General features: G+C 43.6%; 1 long non-coding RNA gene across 3 annotated transcripts in view; it reads right to left on the bottom strand.

The window, feature by feature from the left end:
• LOC309653798 overlaps window positions 1-14,334 on the bottom strand; it is a 51,009-nt gene extending 36,675 nt beyond the window's left edge. Inside the window, exon 1 of one of the 3 annotated variants that reach the window (XR_014259507.1) lies at window positions 14,155-14,334. This is a non-coding gene — a long non-coding RNA (uncharacterized lncRNA). Of the gene's footprint in view, window positions 1-1,220; window positions 1,316-14,154 lie in introns of those variants that run through there. The other 2 variants (XR_014259508.1, XR_014259509.1) reach the window with 2 other exon arrangements.
• Window positions 14,335-18,844: the final 4,510 nt, after the last annotated feature.

Here is an 18,844-nt window from a genome sequence, read left to right as displayed (position 1 = left end):
TAAAACAATTCTACGCCTGTGCTCTTCCACTTGGCGCTCTGCCCTGCCTCAAACCAAGGGCTGCACTGGTCCCGTGGCGGCCTGAGGGCTGGAGGCCTCGGAGGACTGGGGTGAGGGAGGCGTAGGTGCTGGTGGGAGACTAAAGAGCCTAGGCGAGAAGAGAAAGAGGGGCTCTATGCGCAGAGAAGCGGGGGCTGATGAACAGGGAGAGAAGGAAGACGCGGAGGAGCTGGAATCGCAGTGAAAGGGATGAGCAGGTGGGGAGGGGAAAGGAGGGATGACTTGTGGAACAATGGGAGGTGAAGCTGACGGTTTTACGGGGTTCACTTCCAGGTGATGACGAGTAGCCACAGGACTACTGAAGAGAAGCTGAACACCACTGGTGTGGAGGACACGAAGAAGCGTGAGTTCCAGCTGCTTGAGTGAAAGTTGAAAAACAGATCTGATGTCAGAGTCCTTTCCAGATGCTTGAGGAGTGAGCTTGTGGTTGAAAACAGAGCAGGCAGGGGCCCGGGTAGCAGAGGCCCGGAGCTGGTGCAAGGCACGAGCCTCCCGGGAAGAGGGGCTGCAGAGGTAGAAAGAACCCTGGTTTTTAACTGTAGCACGTGGCAGTTCTCATCCATGACTCTGCATGGTCCTCCCAGCAATCCCATGAGATGCATACGGGGCAGGAAATAGACCTTCTCCGCGAAAACCAGCTGCGAAGCATCGGCACTGGGACGCAGACCACGTCTCCTGACTTGATCCACGCTGTCTGTAGTTTCCCATGAGAGTCCTGATCCTCTGCGTACTCTTCACAGTAGGAGATCAACCTCTTAGAGAGAAAACTTATAGTCTCTACATAGAAATGAAAGAACTTTTCTCTAAGTTTTCTTCACCCCAGACTCTATGTTAAAAATCTTCAGGCTGTAAATTGTGAGAAAGAGCTGTTGGACTGTCAGGAATTGGTGCAGGTGAGGTTCTTATGGTGCCATCTAGTGTCCGTGATTGGACTTACAAAACTTTGGCTATAAGTATTCTGAAAAATAATTTATTTAAGGAAATAGCAAGTAACTGATTAATTTTGCAAAAGAATAGACATTAAAACACCTAATATTTTCCTCTCCCTGCCGGGAAGATTTATTAACCTGCCCTCTTGATCACCCCGAGAGTTAGACCAATGCAGTGAATTACTTCATTGCATAACACAGAAATTATGACCTAGTGAAGTCCAAGGTTACCTTATTTTCTTTTCACTATACCAGTTCATCCAAGACCTTAAAGATCATGAAGCTTGGTGCTAGAAGTGTCTGAGGCATTCAGGTCTTCATTCAGTAGAATGAGGTATACAGCAGTGCTTCACAAACTATAAAATGTTAAGCAGAAGTATTATATAGAGCTATTATTTCACACATACGATTCCATACCCTTGACACACCTCCCTTCTAAGCCTCATAACATATTTATAAGATAAGAGTTGCTATCTAGACTTTACATCTGAAGAAGCTGAGGCTCAGAGATGTTATATGACTTGCCCAAGGTCATAGAGCTAGTTTTCTCTTTGCTGTACTACATTGCCACTATGACACTGATATAAGGAATTAATATGAATTTATTCAGCAGAAATTTATTAATGCTCACTAGTACCATCCGTTGGGTTAGGAACAAGGTATATAAAGATTTATGACTGTTGGGAACTGAATGTTTGTGTCCAACTAAAATTCGTATGTTGAAGCCCTAGCCCCTAATGTGACATATTTGGAGGTAGGGGCTTTGTGGAAGTAAAGTTAAATGAGGTTATAAGGGTAGGGTCCTGATCCAATAGGATTACGTCCTTAAGGATAGGAAGAGAGACCAGATCCAGATCTTGCTTTCTCTCGGCAGGCACATGCAGCAAGAAGGCAGCTGTCTGCAAGCCAGGAACAGAACTCTCAACAGAACCTGACCATGCTGGCACCCTATCTCACTTTCAGCTCCAGAACTGGGAGAAAATTAATTTCTGTTGTTTAAACCACCCAGTGTATGGTATTTTGTTACGGCAGCCCAGCCCAAGCCAACTAAAACAATGAATATCTACTCCCCCTAAGCTGCTTCCAGCTTTGTTAGGGAAGTCAGTTGTTAGATAAATCACAACCCAACTTGCTGAGATAGATGTATGGACACCTCATATTTCTAAATGATTGCCTTAGAAAGAATCCTGATGAGACTGGTGGTGACAGGCTACCACAGATGTCAGACAGCTCTAAACTCAAATACATTTAAGAGATGACCTCTTACTTAGAGGTACCTTGTCATTAATAAACATGGACTTTCTCTCAGAACCCCGTGTGCCCTCTTTGCGTAGGAGATGGGATGGAGTTGCGGAGCCAGTGACTAAATGTGGCTTTGGGTTCTGGTTCAGGAACAGAACCTGTGGTCCTCAGCTGCTACATCTATCAGATGAGATGGTTTTGACTAGCTGCCATCTGAGGCAGTCATCTGAATCTTTTTGCTCACTTTGTCCCTAGAAGAGTTTTGAAAAACTGTGAAACTGTTTCCACTTTTGAAAGTTGACATCTAAAATTTTCCATTAGAAATGTAGTTTTAAAGAATGTCATTTCCATTATACTATAAATGTTGACATTTTAAAATAAAATCATCACATGACTCTTATGTTTCCAGTACCATCAAAATAACATATTTATTAGAAATTCACTATCATTCATAAAAAAGACTGCCTTTCACATCATTCCTTTTTCTCAATGAAATATTATTTTCACTCCATTCTCCATTCCCAGAATTTTATGTAATGCAGTGTATTTTTATGTTTGAAAGTCTTTTAAAATTAAAATTAAAAATTAAAATTACCTGAAAGTTTTATTATCATAATTATCAGTAGTTAAAATTTGAAACAATATATGATAAATTTTGATAATAATTACACATAATTAGTAAAATTTTATTGGATACATCTCTCAAAATCTATTGATGAATGTTATTTATTGTTAGAAAGAGATACAATTTAATCTAGATTCAATTCCTATTTTGGGGTTTTACAGATATAAGCACTCAGAGACACTGTTCTCATAAATAGATGAAAATAGTTTTATTATAGTAAAGTCATTCAATTATTTCAACTTCTGAATTGCATGCCAAAAGTATCTCACAGTAATCTCTCATTAAATGTTATTTTAAATCATCAACTTTAGGTTCTCCATCAAATTTGTTGAAAGCAAAGAATTAGAAACCCCCTGAATTACAAAAGGATTGATTATCCAGTCTTTACAGTCAATCTGGGACTACTATAGGACAATCATCTCACTTATAAACACTAATTCTAAGGAAGAGTGCTAAGTAAGGCAGAGAGCCTTGCATGTCACCTGGATGACCTAAGATGCTACCAATGTTTCTTACCTATACTCTGCTTGGTTCTCTCAACACTCTCCCTCAGGAGCAATGCTTTCTTTGAGTAAAATTATCATCACTCTTATAACCACACTCTACATTATATCTGAATGAACATATTGGCCAAACTGCTCCACTGAATACCAAAATACCCACTCTTAAAGAGAAGAAAAGGAAAGACACAAAGCCTGAATGCAAATTTTTGATGCCTTATTTTGGAGACTTCTCTGAAAGTAGAAGTGCCATCCATTAGAAATACAATGTGAGCCATATATGTAATTTAAAATTTGTTTGAAAAGCAAAAAGAAGCAGGTGAAATTAATGTTATATGTAATGCAATATTTCCAAAATATAATCATTTCAACATTCAGTCAATATAAAAAGTTAAAAATGAGGTAGTTTTACATTTTTTTTTTTTTTGGTACTATTCCTTGTAGTATTTTATACAAGCAGCAAATCTTAATTCATACCAGCTACACTTCAGGTGCTCAATATCCACATGTGACTAGTGACTATTGTATTGGGCAACACAGCCCTTGAGAGACACACTGTAGTAAGATTTGGGATGGATAAGAGAGCAGTCTTTTGTTTTTGTAAAGTAAGAACATGGTGAACATAAGCGAAGTGGTCAGAAAGGAAAATAGTCCTATCCATGCCCTCGTACAGCTGTGAAAGGTATCTTTCACCCCAGGGCCTATGCTGCACAGCTGTATGAAGTGGCCCTGGTGTACCTCAAGAGATAGAGGTACCCCACTTTGAAGATCATTATTTTAAGGTGAATTCTAGCTGCCAGGGTCTTTGGAAAATGATGCAATGATAATGAAATTATGCCGCCTTATCTTCTGGAGAAGACCTAGTCAACTATCCTCTAAAATTCTGGAGCAAGTAAAAAGAAAAAATTCATGAGACAATGATTAGCAAAAGATCTAGAAAGCCCTTGTTACTTTGTCAGCAATATCCTGGTATGACTTTTTTAAGTCATACCAAGTATGGTTGACAACCTACCTTATTGCAAGTGGAGAGTTTTTGGTAATAGTAGGGTGATGTTTTCTCCTCTGACTTTGATGGAGACAAGATGAGGTTATATGAAAATCATCAACCTAACATCAGATTACTCTAGGAGGTGAAGATTTCCTATGTTAGGGCACAGAAATGACTAAGAATCTCTTCCTTACCTCTATTTTCTTAGGAAACTTCTACAATTTGTCCCTCTAGCTCTTTCTAAATTCCAGTGTACAGTATGAATGTTGGGCTTCCTTTCCAAAGGAACCCAGATGCTTGTCCTAAAAGGTAAGTATAAAGAAGTACTCTATGATACTGTCTTAGTTGGCTTGGGCTGCCATGACAAAATACCATAGACTGGGTGGCTTAAACAACAGAAATTTATTTTCTCACAGTTCCGGAGATTGGGAAGTACAAGATCAAGGTGCTACCTGATTTGGTTTCTGCTGAGAGCTTTCTTCCTGGCTCTCAGATGGCTGCCTTCTGTGTCCTCCATGGTAGAGAGAGAAGTCTGGTGTCTCTTCCTTTTCTTATAAGGACACCAACCCTGTCAGATTAGGGCCCCACCTTTATGACCTCATTTAACCTTCATCACCTCCTCACAGGTCCTATCTCTAAATGTCTTAGTGAATTCAAGCTGCTGTAACAAACTACCATACACTGGATGGCTTAAACAACAGAAATTTATTTCTTACAGTTCTGGAGACTGGAAGTTCAAGAGCAGGGTGCCAGTACGGTTGAGTTCTGGTAAGGAAAGTTTTCTGATTTGTAGACTGCTGACTTCTCCTTATATCTGCACCTGGCAGAGAGCAGAGAGGAAGAGCAAACTTTCTTGTGACTCTTTTTTAAAAAATTAATAAATGTAATTTATTTTTGGTATTTATAATTTTTTACTGAAATATAATCAACTTACAATGTTTCAGGTGTACAGCAGTGATTCAGTTATATATATATATGTGTATATATATATATATATTCTTTTTCAGATTATTTTCCATTATAGGTTACTACAAGATATTGAATATAGTTCCCTGTGCTATACAGTAGTCCTTGTTGTTTATGTATTCTATATATAGTAGTGTGTATCTTTTAATCCCAAATTCCTAATTTATCCATCCCCTCTCCTTTCCCCTTTGGTAAGTGTAAGTCTGTTCTCTGTGTCTGTGAATCCATTTCTGTTTTGTAAATAAGTTCAGTTGTATCATTTTTTAGATTCCATATATAAATGATATCATAGGATATTTGTCTTTCTCTCTCTGACTTACTTCACCTAGTATGATAATCTCTAGGTCCGTGTTGCTACAAACCATATTATTTCATTCTTTTTTATGGCTGAGTAGTATTCCATTGTATAAATATACTACCTCTTCTTCATCCATTCATCTGTCATTGGACATTTAGGTTGCTTCCATGTCTTGGCTATTGTAAATAGTGCTGCTATGAACATTGGGGTGAATGCATTTTTTTGATTTAGAGTTTTCATCTCTTCCAGATATATGCCCAGGAGTGGGATTGCTGGATCACATGGTAACTCTATTTTTAGTTTTTAAGGAACTTCCATACTGTTCTCCACAGTGGCTGCAGTAGTTTATTCCTACCAACAGTGCACAAGGGTTCCCTTTTGTCCACACCCTCTCCAGCATTTATTATTTGTAGACTTTTTGATGATGGCCATTCTGACTGGTGTGAGGTAATACCTCACTGCAGTTTTGATTTGCATTCCTCTAATTATTAGCGATGTTGAGCATCTTTTCATGTGCCTGCTGGCCATCTGTATGTCTTCTTTGGATAAATGTCTGTTTAGGTCTTCTGCCCATTTTTTAAAATAGATTTATTTATTTTTATTTATTTAGTTTTGGCTGTGTTGGGTCTTCGTTGCCGTGTGTGGGCTTTCTCTAGTTGAGGCGAGTGGGGGCTACTCTTCATTGCAGTGCATGTGCTCCTCATTGTGGTGGCTTCTCTTGTTGCAGAGCACGGCTCTAGGTGTGCAGGCTTCAGTATTTGTGGCACTCGGGTTCAGTAGTTGTGGCTCACAGGCTCTAGAGTACAGGTTCAGTAGTTGTGGTACATGGTCTTAGTTGCTCCGCGGCATGTGGGATCTTCCTGGACCAGGGCTTGAACCCATGTCCCCTGCACTGGCAGGCAGATTCTTAACCACTGCATCACTAGGGAAGTCCCTTCTGCCCATTTTTTGATTGGGTTGTTTGTTTTTTGATATTGAGCTGTATGAGCTGTTTGTATATTTTGGAGCTCAATCGCTTGTTGGTTGCATCATTTCCAAATATTTTCTCCCAGTCTGTAGGTTGTCTTTTCATTTTGTTTATGATTTCCTTTGCTGTGAAAAAGCTTTTAAGTTTAATTAGGTCCCATTTGTTTATTTTTGGTTTTGTTTCCATTACTCTAGGAGACAGACCCAAAAATATATTGCTGCGATTTATGTCAAAGAGTGTTATGCTTATATTTTCCTCTAGCAGTTCCTGTACTCCAAAAACTATACGATGAAGATGACACAAACAGATGGAAAGATATACCGTGTTCTTGGATTGGAAGAATCAATATTGTTGAAATGACCATACTACCCAAAGTAATCTAAAGGTTCAATGCAAACCCTATCAATTTACCAATGGCGTTCTTCACATAACTGGAACAAAAAAATTTTAACTGTGTGTGGAAACAGAAAAGAAACTAAAGAGCCAAAACAATCTTGAGAAAGAAGAACAGAGCTGGAGGAATCACGTGCCCTGACTTCAGACTATACTCTAAAGCTACAGTAATCAAAACAGTATGGTACAAAAAAACAGACACATAGATCAATGGAATAGGATAGAAAGCCCAGAAATAAACCCATGCACTTATGGTCAATTAATCTATGACAACGGAGGCAAGAATATACAATGGAGGAAAGACAGTCTCTTCAATAAATGGTGCTGGGAAAACTGGACAGCTACATGTAAAAGAATGAAATCAGAACATTCTCTAACACCATACACAAAAATAACTCAAAATGGATTAAAGACCTAAATGCAAGACCAGATACTCTTGTGACTCTTATAAGGTACTAATCTCATTCATGAGGACTCCACCCTCCTGACTCATTTGATCCTAATTACCTCCCAATGGCCCCACCTCCTAATACCACCCCATTTGAGTATAGGGTTTCAACACATGAATTTTGGGAGGACACAAATATTCAACTCATATCACCAAATATAGTTACATTGGGGGTTAGGGTCTCAACATATAAATTTGGAGGGGCCATGATTCAGTCCATAGCAGATATTAAGGCACTAAGGGTATGGAATTCCATTTTAGAAGCTCTTCAAATAATTTAAGATAATCAGCTGCCTGAATTATTTGTTTAGGATGAAATTCTGTTTAGCTGGAGGCAAAAGACTCATTTAATATTTTCCAGAATTCCAAGTCTTTTTATAACATCATCCTCTGTCGTCTCCTTATGTATGAAATGGTTTGAATTTCATGATAAAATTTCATGATGACACACTTCTCCCAAGAAAAACTCTTGTGGACAATTTTGGGGGTTTTTAGGTAAACTATTACTAGTGCAAGATATTTTTTAATGAACTATTTCTAATTTTTTCCCTGTAAAGTTATTTCTTCTAGTCTCAGAACTGCAAAGACATAGTAGCTCCCACCCCCAAAGTCCTATTTAAAAATAATGAGCATTCTACAATCAAGAGACATGCTGAAAAGGGGGGGGGTGTCTTTCAAATAAATACACAGGTATTCCTAGAGTAGTTAATTTTTAAGTGAAACTAGTGATACTTCCTGCCAAGCATGAGTATAGTACATGAACCTGTGAAACTAGAATAAACTAAAAAGTACCTGTGACTACTTTCGAAACTGATGTACGGAATACACTTGTAGTCTATTTTTTATAGCTGTGACATTGGGAAATTCCATAGAGTAAAAATATAGGGTGTTTTAACTTTGCTGTAAAATACGAGTTTTTGGTATTGAAGAGGGAGATATGCATCCAACTTGTACTAAGTTCCTTATAGAGAATTTAAAAAATCAATCATTCCAACAAATAAAAACTGTAATGGCTCAGTAGTATTCTTCATGAACAGTTACTGTAAATAAGGGCTGAAGTATTCAAAGAAAAGGAGCTCAGAATCTTTCATGCATTAACTATTCTAGGCAAGACCATTGAAGAAGTAATATCAGTTTGAGATGGTTCAAAATATGTTACCAAGTCTAAGGACTTACACATTATTATATCACAATTTTACTTTTAGTTATCTAATTTAGGAATGTTTGATTCTAAGAAGAAGCTGGAAACTAACTGGAATTGTCTCTAGCAATGTTATTATATAGGCTTTTACTTAGGCTTATAGATTTTTCTGCTATTTTTTATTCATCTTGACATAACAATAGGCTAACTGTAATTATATCACAGTCCATGGGCTTATGTTTCACAACTCCCTCTTAGAAACTCTGATTTAGTTTGTGACTTATTTAGTTTACACACTTGTTCTCTAATAATTTAGTTCTGTAATGCTGGTTAAAAAATTTTTGGACATTCCCAATATGCACATATACATTAAAAATACACACACATACCTCTGTGTTTATGTACTATGTATACTATAAAACACATACACAATAGCAATTTTAAAGGATTAAAGATGAAATAATTAAATTTAAATCTTTCTATTGAAGTACAAAATAAGAACATGATTTGACATTCTTCCTTATTTTGGAAAGTCTTGGTTTATCATTTTGTGACATGGTGATTTGAGTTTGATTTCTTTCTAATATAATAGACTTTGGGGGGGAATAGTTTTAGATTTATAGAAAAATGGATATGATAGTACAGAGCTCCTATATACCCTGTACCCAATTTCTCCTATTACTAATATCTTACATTAGTATGGTATATTTATTACTTAATGAGCCAATTTTGATCCATTATTGTTAACTAAAGTCCATAGTTTATTCATACTTCTTTTGTTTAACCTAATGTCTTTTTCTGTTCCAGGACCCCATCCAGAATACATTACATTTAGCTGTCATGTCTCCTTAGGCTCCTCTTGAGTGATAGTTTCTCAGACTTTTCTTGTTTTTGGTGGCCTTGACAGTTTTGAAGAGAACTGGTGAAGTAATTTTTAGGATGCCCCTCTAATGGAGTTTGCAATTTGTCTGGTGTTCCTCTCATTAGACTGGGGTTATGGGTGTTTGGAAGATCACAGAGGTGCGGTGCCCTTTGCATCCGATCATATCAAGGTTACATACCATCAGTATGATTGATCACTGAGCTCAGGTCGCATTGTAACCTGGCCCATGGGTAAGTATTCATTTCTGCTAAGGTCCGTCAGCAAGCCAAAACTTGTTTCTCACAAGGAGAGTAGTTATCTTCACAGGATGGCAGGGCTTTGCTACAAAATCCTAAAGGTTTGCATTGTGATTCACTTATATGTACTTGCCAAAGACTCCAAATATCTCTATCTGCCACTTCAAGCATCACTGGGTCAACTGAATCATATGACCCAAGTGGAAAAGTAACTTGCACAGCAGCCTGGACCGTTGCAGAGACTTCTCTTCGCTCACTTGGTGTTATGCCTCTTTTTTTTTAACAGTAGGAGGGGCCAGATGTAACAACTTATCCTTCACTTAGAAGTGATATCTTGATATACTCAACTCCAAGGGACCCCTAGAAATTTCACTGAGGTAGAAGGCCTCTGAATTGGGGGGGATTTACTTCCCATCCTCTGACATGCAAATATCTTACCAATATGTGTACAGTAATTGGTACTTCCTGTCTACCAGGACTAATCAGCATATCATCATCAACGTAATAGACCAGTGTGATGTTCTGTGGAAGGGGAAGGGGATTTAGTCTCTGCAGACTAAATCATGACATAGGGCTGGAGGGTTGATATAACCTGTGGTGGGACAGCGAAGGTGTGCTGCTGACCTTGTCAGTTGACTCCTTCCGGTGGTCTTTTTCAACACATATAAAGGAAAAAGCATTTGCCAGATCAATAGCTGCACACCAGGTACTTGGAAATGTGTTGATTTGCTCAAGCAATGAAACCACATCTGGTTTAGCAGTGCAACAGGGATCATCACATAACCGGATTTACAAAAATCCAGTCATGCTCCAAGATCCATCCGTCTTCTGCACATGCCAAATAGGTGAGTTGAAAAGGGATGTGATGCATATCACAACCTTTGCAACTTTCAAGTTCTTGATAGTGGTACTAATCTTTGCAATCCCTCCAAAAATGTGGTATTGTTTTGGTTTACATTTTTATAGGTAGCAACAGTTCTAGTGGCTTCTATTTGTCCTTTCCTACAGTAACAGCCTTCACTCTACAGGTCAGGGGACCATTGTGGGGAATCCTGCCAGCTGCTGAGCACGTCCTTTTTTTATGCATTCTGGAACTGGGGAAATAACCACAGGATGTGTTCAGAGACCCACTGGGCCTAATATAAGATGAACCTGAGCTAAAATTCCACTGATAATTTGACCTTCACAAGCCCCTACTCTGATAGGTAGATAGTGATATTTTGGGTTTCCATGAATTAGGTCAAACCCACTGTCTACTAAGCCCCAAAAGTCTGGTTATTTCCTTTCCCCCAATGCACAGTCACTCTTGTTGATGGCTATAGGACCCTGTGGGGTAGGCTGGGGAAAAAATTAACACTATACATTTTTGGCACTGAAGTAGGGTCCTTCCTCAAGAAGACCTGGCCTCCCCTTCATTCAGAGTTCTGGGTATGTAAATTGGCTCAAGCCTGGGAACTGATTGAGGGGCTGTGACTTTCTGTTTTGGTAACACAAGTTAGGGTTTCTGTTCATAGACCTGGAACTCTTCTGCTTATATATTTTTTGGCTGCGCTGTGCAGCTTGTGGGATTTTAGTTCCCTGACTAGGGATTAAACCAGGGCCCTCGGCAGTGAGAGCACTGAGTACCACCAGGGAGTTCCCAGAACTCTTCTGCTTATAAAGACCAAGTAAGAATTTAGTAATTATCCATCTATTTCTTTTCTAGGGACACCATGATCAACTAGCCAATACCATAGGTCTTTGCGAGTCAGATAATTCTGATTACTGCTTTGGCTCAGCTGTCCGTTACAGCAACCACACTGGTCCCTACCTGCCACCCTGAGATCCCATCATCACCACTGCATTTAAGAATCTGTTTGATGATAACAGATTCCATTGTAAGATACATCTGAATACAGAGAGGAGCAATTGCAGATCTCTTCAAGGTGCTGGGACTCACTTCACAAATTACTTCTCATAGTCATGTTGAAGGGTAATGTCCTCTGGACCCTCCTGAGGTGGGTGAGAAAGTCTTACATGATAAATCAACTCTAAGATTCCCATCTTCCCAAGACTTTGGAGATCTGGCAGTTCTGGCACTTCAACTTCATTTAGTGTAGACACTTTTGGGTGGAAGGAAGTCAGTGATCAATGGTGTTTTTGCCAGTTTCTTCTCACAGTGAGTCCATTGGGCTCTGAAAGCCATCTTGTGGTTATTTTCTTAGTTCCACAGGTACAACTGGAAGAGACATACTCAGCAAACAATCAAACAAACTTAATCTTTTTCTAACCCTTTGAGGTAAAATGTATCTGCTTTGTAGGCTCTTATCAATAAATTCAGCCTGATAGTATTTTACAAGCCTTCATCTTTATCCCTGTATTAGTTTCCTAGGGTGGTTACTGCAAAGTACTACAAACCGAGAGGCTTAAAACAACAGCAATTTATTCTCACAGTTCTTGAGAGGAGATATCTGAACTCAAGTTGTCAGCAGGGCCATGCTTCTCCTGAAGGCTCTTTGGAATAACCTTTGTCTTTTCCTAGCTACCAGCAGCTCCTGGCATTTCTTGGCTTCTAGCTACATCACCCCAATCTCTGCCTCCATCTTCACATATCCTAATTCCTTCTGTGTTTATATATGTCTGCATCCTCTCTTCTTAAATAAGGATACCAGACATTGGATTTAGGACCCACTCTAATCCAGCAGGACCTCATTTTACCTGATTACATCTTCAAAGATTATTTCCAAATAAGGTCACATTGCATTTCCAGTTGGAGAATGAATTTTAGGGGACACTAGTCATCCCACTATAATCCCACACCCTTAACATCCATACAAAATTCGACTGCATATTCTTTTGTATGCTCTGAATTTTTTTAGCATGTGTATTTTACTTTTTCAAATAAAATTAAAGTGGAAAACCCGCCACAGTTCTTTGCCATAAAATGCAAGTATTCTTTCCAGCCAGTTTCTCCCTTTGATGCCCATTACTACATAGTCTCCCTATATTGGTTTCCCTGTCCCTTTTCCAACCTTTTCTCTAACTGCAGACAAAATGACCTTTTAAAATAATCTCCTTCCGATCTTTCAAGGAGGATCAAACACAAGGTTTCCCGTTAGCTGAAGGAGGCTTTTCAAGATCTGGTCTCCAGTACCCTTCTTCCAGGTTCATCTTTCAATAAAACCCCATTATGAACCCATTTTACCCCAGAACCCCTTGTAGGTTTCCGAACTGCCCAAGCCATTCCCTTCCTCCATACTTTGGCCCTGTGCTCTTTGCCCCCTGCACCCATGACTGCTGCTCATCTTTAGCAGCTACTCTGCTATTCCCTCCCTGGACAGGAAACATTTTTGTCTTCTCATCTTTGAAGTCTGTTAATATTTTCCCTTTGCTCTTGCTCCTTCTCAATCAAATTTCCTATTTGGTTTTTTTTTAATAGATTTATTTAATTAATTAATTAATTTATTTTTGCTGCGTTGGGTCTTCGTCGCTGCAGACTTTCCCTAGCTGCGGTGAGCGGGGGCCACTCTTTGTTGTGGTGCATGGACTTCTCACTGCAGCAGCCTCTGTCGTTGCAGAGCATGGGCTCCGGACTTTGGTAGTTATGGCACGAGGGCTCAATAGTTGTGGCTCGCAGGCTCTAGGGCACAGCCTCAGCAGTTGTGGCACGCGGGCTCAGTAGTTGTGGCACACGGGCTCAGTAGTTGTGGCTTGCGGGCTCTAGAGCGCAGCCTCAGCAGTTGTGGCATGCGGGCTCAGTAGCTGTGGCTCGCGGGCTCTAGAGTGCAGGCTCAGCAGCTGTGGCACGTGGGCTCAGTAGTTGTGGCCTGCAGGCTCTAGAGTGCAGGCTCAGTAGTTGTGGCATGTGGGCTCAGTAGTTGTGGCTTGCAGGCTCTTGAGCACAGGCTCAGTAGTTGTGGCTCGCGGGCTCTAGAGCGCAGGCTCAGTAGTTGTGGCTCGTGGGCTCTAGAGTGCAGGCTCAGCAGTTGTGGCAGGCGGCTCAGTAGTTGTGGAGCACGGGCTTAGTTCCTCAGCAGCATGTGGGATCTTCCCAGACCAGGGCTCTAACCCATGTCCCCCGCATTGGCAGACAGATTCCTAACCACTGCGCCACCAGGGAAGCCCCCCAAATTTCCTATTTGAAAGAATGTAGTCCAACAACACACACACACAAGCAGCTACGCTGGCCCACCGGCTGGGTAGGACCGTGTCCCCCTTCTCACGGAGGGGATGGCTGTTAACTCAGCTCTGGAGCGACAAGCGCGGCACCATGCCGAAGGCCAGAGCCCGCCGGGCTCCAGGCTCGGGGCGGGTGGTGACGGCATCGCCCCTGGGAGGCCGGGGAAGCCGCACATCACCCACTCGGACCACATCCCTCGCTCTACAGCCGAGGAAACTCCTCCGGCGGAGGGCGAGGCTCCGAAGCCCAGAGCGACACTGTAAGGCGCCCAAACATGTTAGTGCCCTTCACGCCCCAGGCCGGCCCTCTTCCTCCTCACCGAGGCCGAGTCCCGCCACTTGTCCAGCGCTTTCTCTCTCTCACGCCCGGGTACGCGAGGACGAACAGCTACCGCGAGCCTGAGGTCAATGACCACGCGCGGGGAACTCTGGGGCGGGCCGGCGGCGCGCGGGGGTGGAGCACTCGCCATAGCGCTTCGCGTGGGCGGTCCTCTCGGGCTGCTCGGCCCGCGCAGGCGCATGCGCGTGCGCTTGCGCGTGCGCAGGCGCGTGCGCAGGCGCTGCGCAGGCGCGTGCGCAGGCGCAGGCGCGTGCGCAGGCGCAGCCGCGTGCGCAGGCGCAGCCGCGTGCGCAGGCGCAGGCGCAGGCGCAGGCGCAGGCGCAGGCGCAGGCTCCGCGTCGCAGGACTCCCGGCCGTCGCGGGCCCCGCCCACTCGTCGCGGGTCAGAGGCCGCGGGGCGGGCGGTGGTGACGCGCGCGGAAGCGTCCTGTGCGCCGTCGGTAGCCGGCAGGCAGCAGCGCTGCAGTGGCGGCCACTGCCGGGTGCCCCGACGGGAGGGGCTCCGGATCGCTGGGAGGCGGCCGAACCCCTGCGGCCCCGCCGCCGGCGGAGGCCCCATGAGTCGGGGGACGATGCTTCAGCCCGGAGCGTGGCCGGGGGAGAGCTGTGCTGAGAAGCCGGCGGGGGAGGCGGGGGCCGCGGCGCTGGAGGGCGAGAAAGCGGTGGCCGGGGGGCAGCCGCGAGCCGTGGTGCGGTGCCCGGCTGAGCAGTGAGTGCGGGTCGCGGGGCGGGGACGGCGGGGCGGCTTGGGGCCCCAGGCTCGGCACCCACGGGCGGGCGTGGAGTGGGGTGGGGTGGGCGGAGCAGGAGCCGGCGGAGGGCCCTTCGCCCCCTTGCTTTTAAGTAAGGTCGTCGGTGAAGGCACTTTTGTATCCAATGTGTCCGATGACAAAAGTTTTTCCGGAAGGCGCGTTTTAAAATTCTGGTTATCCAGTACCCTCCCCCGCTTTTATGACATTTCCATAGCTCTAAAGCTAAAGAAATCTCCAGCAACTTGGGAAACAGACTCCAGAAGCATATTATCTTATAACTCACTCCGTTAGCGCTTCCCCCCAACCTGTCGCGGGAAGGGACTAAGGTTGTCGCTGTCACAACCCCAGGAAAGCTGAGCCACGCGACCTGTTTGTTCTTGGAAGGCAAGTCTGCGCTTGATGAGCGTCCCACCTGTTGGACAGACTTTGGACGGAGTCTGCCCCAATTCTTTTGCCCGTTAGCTGCTTAACTCGATGTCCCCAACCGCCTTGATTTTCAAATGCGAAAGGCAGTGCTGCTTAGATCAATTCCTTATTGAACTGTAAAGGCGGCTGCGTACATCGGAAGAGTTTATAGTTTCTGCAAGGATTTGGGGGCAGGGGTGGAAGCAGAATATAAACTTGAAGGCTGAAACTTTTCTGCACTTTCAAGTTTTAGTCACATATAAATGCCTTTGGAATTCCAAAATTGACGAAAGTACTCAGGTAACCAGTTTGACAGAGATCTTAATTGGCCGGAAAGTGTGCTTTTTTTCCCCCCCATTTCCTAAAAAGGGGTCCTGGGGGAGCTGTTATTGCAGATAATGTATTATAATAATTCTCGCTTGCATGGCTCTTTATCGTGGGCTTTGACCTTCTCATTGAGCACCCAAGCCCCTTGGGATAGTGTTATCCACACTTAATGGGTTAAGATTTAGAGCAGGAGGTCTCAAACTCCTGCCCCCAGGAGCTAGGCAGGTGTCCCATGGGTTCCTGGAGAGCTGAGTCCTATGGGGACAGGGTCCACTAGGTTCCAGCCTATAGAAGATTCCAGATATTCTGACTTTTGTTTGAAATGTCCTGATTTTTATTTTATTTTCAAATTACATCCAGGTGTTTCACTTTTATTTTTTAAAATTTTTTGTCCGTGCCACACGGCTTGCGGGATCTTAGTTCCCCCGCCAGAGATCGTAACCACTGGACTTCCAGGGAATTCCCCTGATTTTTAAATAGTAACCTTTTATTTTATTTTTTAATTGAAACCACTGTGCACGCCCGTGTGTGTGCAGATGTGAGCCCATGTGAGCAGATGTGGCTGCAGTTTTGCTCCCTGGGTTTGAGCCCTACCTGAGACGCTGCAGCGGGTAAAGTTGGGGTGGGCATGGGGGTGGTCTTTGCCTCTGCCCCTTCCCAGCCCGTGCTGGTTCCTGCCTGCAGCTTCCAGGCTGACTGCTGCTACCTCACTTAGGCCCCGGTGGTCTGAGCTGTGCTCCCACCTAGCGGCCCTGGCCCTCAGATGCTGCTTCTCAGCCTCAGCTGTGTCGTGCCCTCCTGGGAGATGCAGAAACTTTGAAGTCCGAACCACGGTCCCCCAAATACACAGAGTTATTTGGCAAGCTTTTCTACTGGAGGTGGTTCCTGGAGTCTGAGCACCTGAGGAAATGGGTCATGGTGCAAAAGGAACACTCTTCCCTGGCGAAAAGGTTTTGTGGCACAGGTGCCTCTTCTCTCTACTGTCAGTAGAATTATGGGCGTGGAGCTGAAGGGAATGTAAACAACCCAGCCTAGGTTTGTCATTTTATCCATTAGGAAACTGAGTTGCAGATTTGATAGGTGCAGCTTGGCCAGGGAGGCACAGGGAGTAGGTTTCAGGGCCAGGTTCCCTGATGCCTGGGTGGGGACCTCCCCCCATGTCTTTCTGGCTTCCTCAGCAAAACTAGGTAGAGGAACATGACATATAATCGTGCAGACTTCACTTTTTTTTTTTTTCTGGAGTAGATATTCCAATTTGCTGTTTATTTACTAGCTTAATTTCTTTTTCTTCCTATTTTTGTTGTCTCTGATGAGCTCATTCTCTTTTAACTCTCATAAGAGAACAAGGGGGAGCCAGGGAAAGGAGGTGAAGATAACTTCAAATATCAGCTTCTGAACATCATATCGTACGTTCTGGGCTTTCCTGTTTATTATATGGGCAGTGGGGCTACTTCTCATTGCACTCTGATATTTTCTTAAGGGCTAGAGAAACTGTACTGCAGCATATAAACATTGCCATTATATAGTTTGCAGTATAATGTGTGCACATCAGTTCTTACATGATGATATATGCAGCCTAATAGTTGAGTGTAGATATAAATAAATAGTGTAATGCCTGAACTAGGTCCTAAAATAGTTTTTGAATCTTGTGCTGTTCTGTCATTGGAGCCAAATCCCTTCTTCCCACCCAGAGAGTTAGGTTTGACGTGCACAGGAATTGAGTAAAATATTTGCATCTGGAAATATGAAACACCATAAAATGCAGATGTTTTGAGATACCCCGCAGAGTCATTTTAATTCATTCAGTGGATAGAAATTACGAATACAAATCACAGCCCAACTTTTGTAGCCATTATATTGTACATTCGGGCTGTGACTCTGAGAGGTGCAGTGAAGGGTAGGGGAAGGGATGGCTCATTTCCTACAGGCTGTACTGTAGGACACCAATTCCTTGTGACTAAGCTCACTGTGTTTTGCAAGGGAGAGAAATAGTGGGGAAGAAAGATGTAAAAATCATATGGATAAGCTACTTCCTAAATCTCTTTCCTTCCTTTCCTTTCTTTCCTTTTTTTCTTAGTTCACTTGAGAGCTGTGGTTGGCTGACATCCCTTGGACAAGCCCTAAGGATGGCTCACAAGATGATTCAGGGTCCCTTTTGAGGAAGTATTAGGTCAGACCAGATTCAGTTGACTTTTTTGGAAATTTCCTCACTCCTCCTATCAGCAGGTCTCCTATACTCCATCCCCTGCTCACCTGACCCACACGGTTGAAACTTATGCTGTGTCACTTCTTCCTCTTAGCTAAGCTAATACTACAGTCCTTGAGGACCAGGATGGTTCTGGGACATGGTTGGTGCAGGCTAGACATGCTTAGGGAATTGAGAAGTGAGACTACTCCATGGTCCTTCTCTGTCTGCCTGACGGTGGGACAGGGTTTGAACCTGGGGTCCACAGGCTGGCTGCGTGTAGAGGGGAGCATGGTGTGTCTGTGTACCCCTCTGAAGTGGAAGGCAAAATTATGCGTGTATGTTTTTCTGGACTTAGGTTCTGAGGAGAGCTGTGGATTCTCAGAAGGGCTGTGAACAACAAGCTGTGAAGCCATTGTCCTCGGGTGTTGCTAAATGTGCTATTGTGCGAATGTGTTTTCCCACCCACCTTAGCAGCCCCGGGGAGCGGGGGGGGCTGTCTTTGATGGGGTAACAGCGACTCCCTCCTGCCCCTTCCCCCTCCTGGGTGTAGAACCTGCTTCAGAGCTGGGATGCCTGAGAAACCTCCTTGTTGAGGGTGTCTGGGTTGTCCCCAGACACCTCTGGGAGTCACGTGGAGTAGCCCGAGCCAGTCATGGAAAGTCCACTTGCAGATCGGAGGTGGAATTTCAGCCTGGGTGCCGGTACTTTCCTGCATTTGATGTGTTGTTCTCTCATCTCTACAACCGCTCAGAGGTGGAGAAAGGCTGGGTTGAGTGGTCTTTGCTTTTCCTGTGCCTGTGTGTTATGGCGCGTGGTGTCACAGTGGTTGACACTTTCAGCAACGCTGCCTGGGCCATTCGTCTTCTAGGACAGGCCAGGTTAAGCATGAACTGCCGCGTTCAAGTCCAGAGAGCTGAGCAGAGTCATACTCAGTTTAGCTTTTTTAGATAACTAAGGGAGGCTTGCTGCAAATGATCCGTACGGGGAGTGGTTAAAGT

Source organism: Balaenoptera physalus (assembly GCF_965194825.1).
Source record: "Balaenoptera physalus genome assembly, contig: HAP1_SCAFFOLD_1171, whole genome shotgun sequence".
Classification (NCBI taxonomy): Eukaryota; Metazoa; Chordata; class Mammalia; order Artiodactyla; family Balaenopteridae; genus Balaenoptera; species Balaenoptera physalus.
The sequence above is the reverse complement of the archived record's forward strand: the minus strand, read 5'-3'. Positions and strand labels throughout refer to the sequence as shown.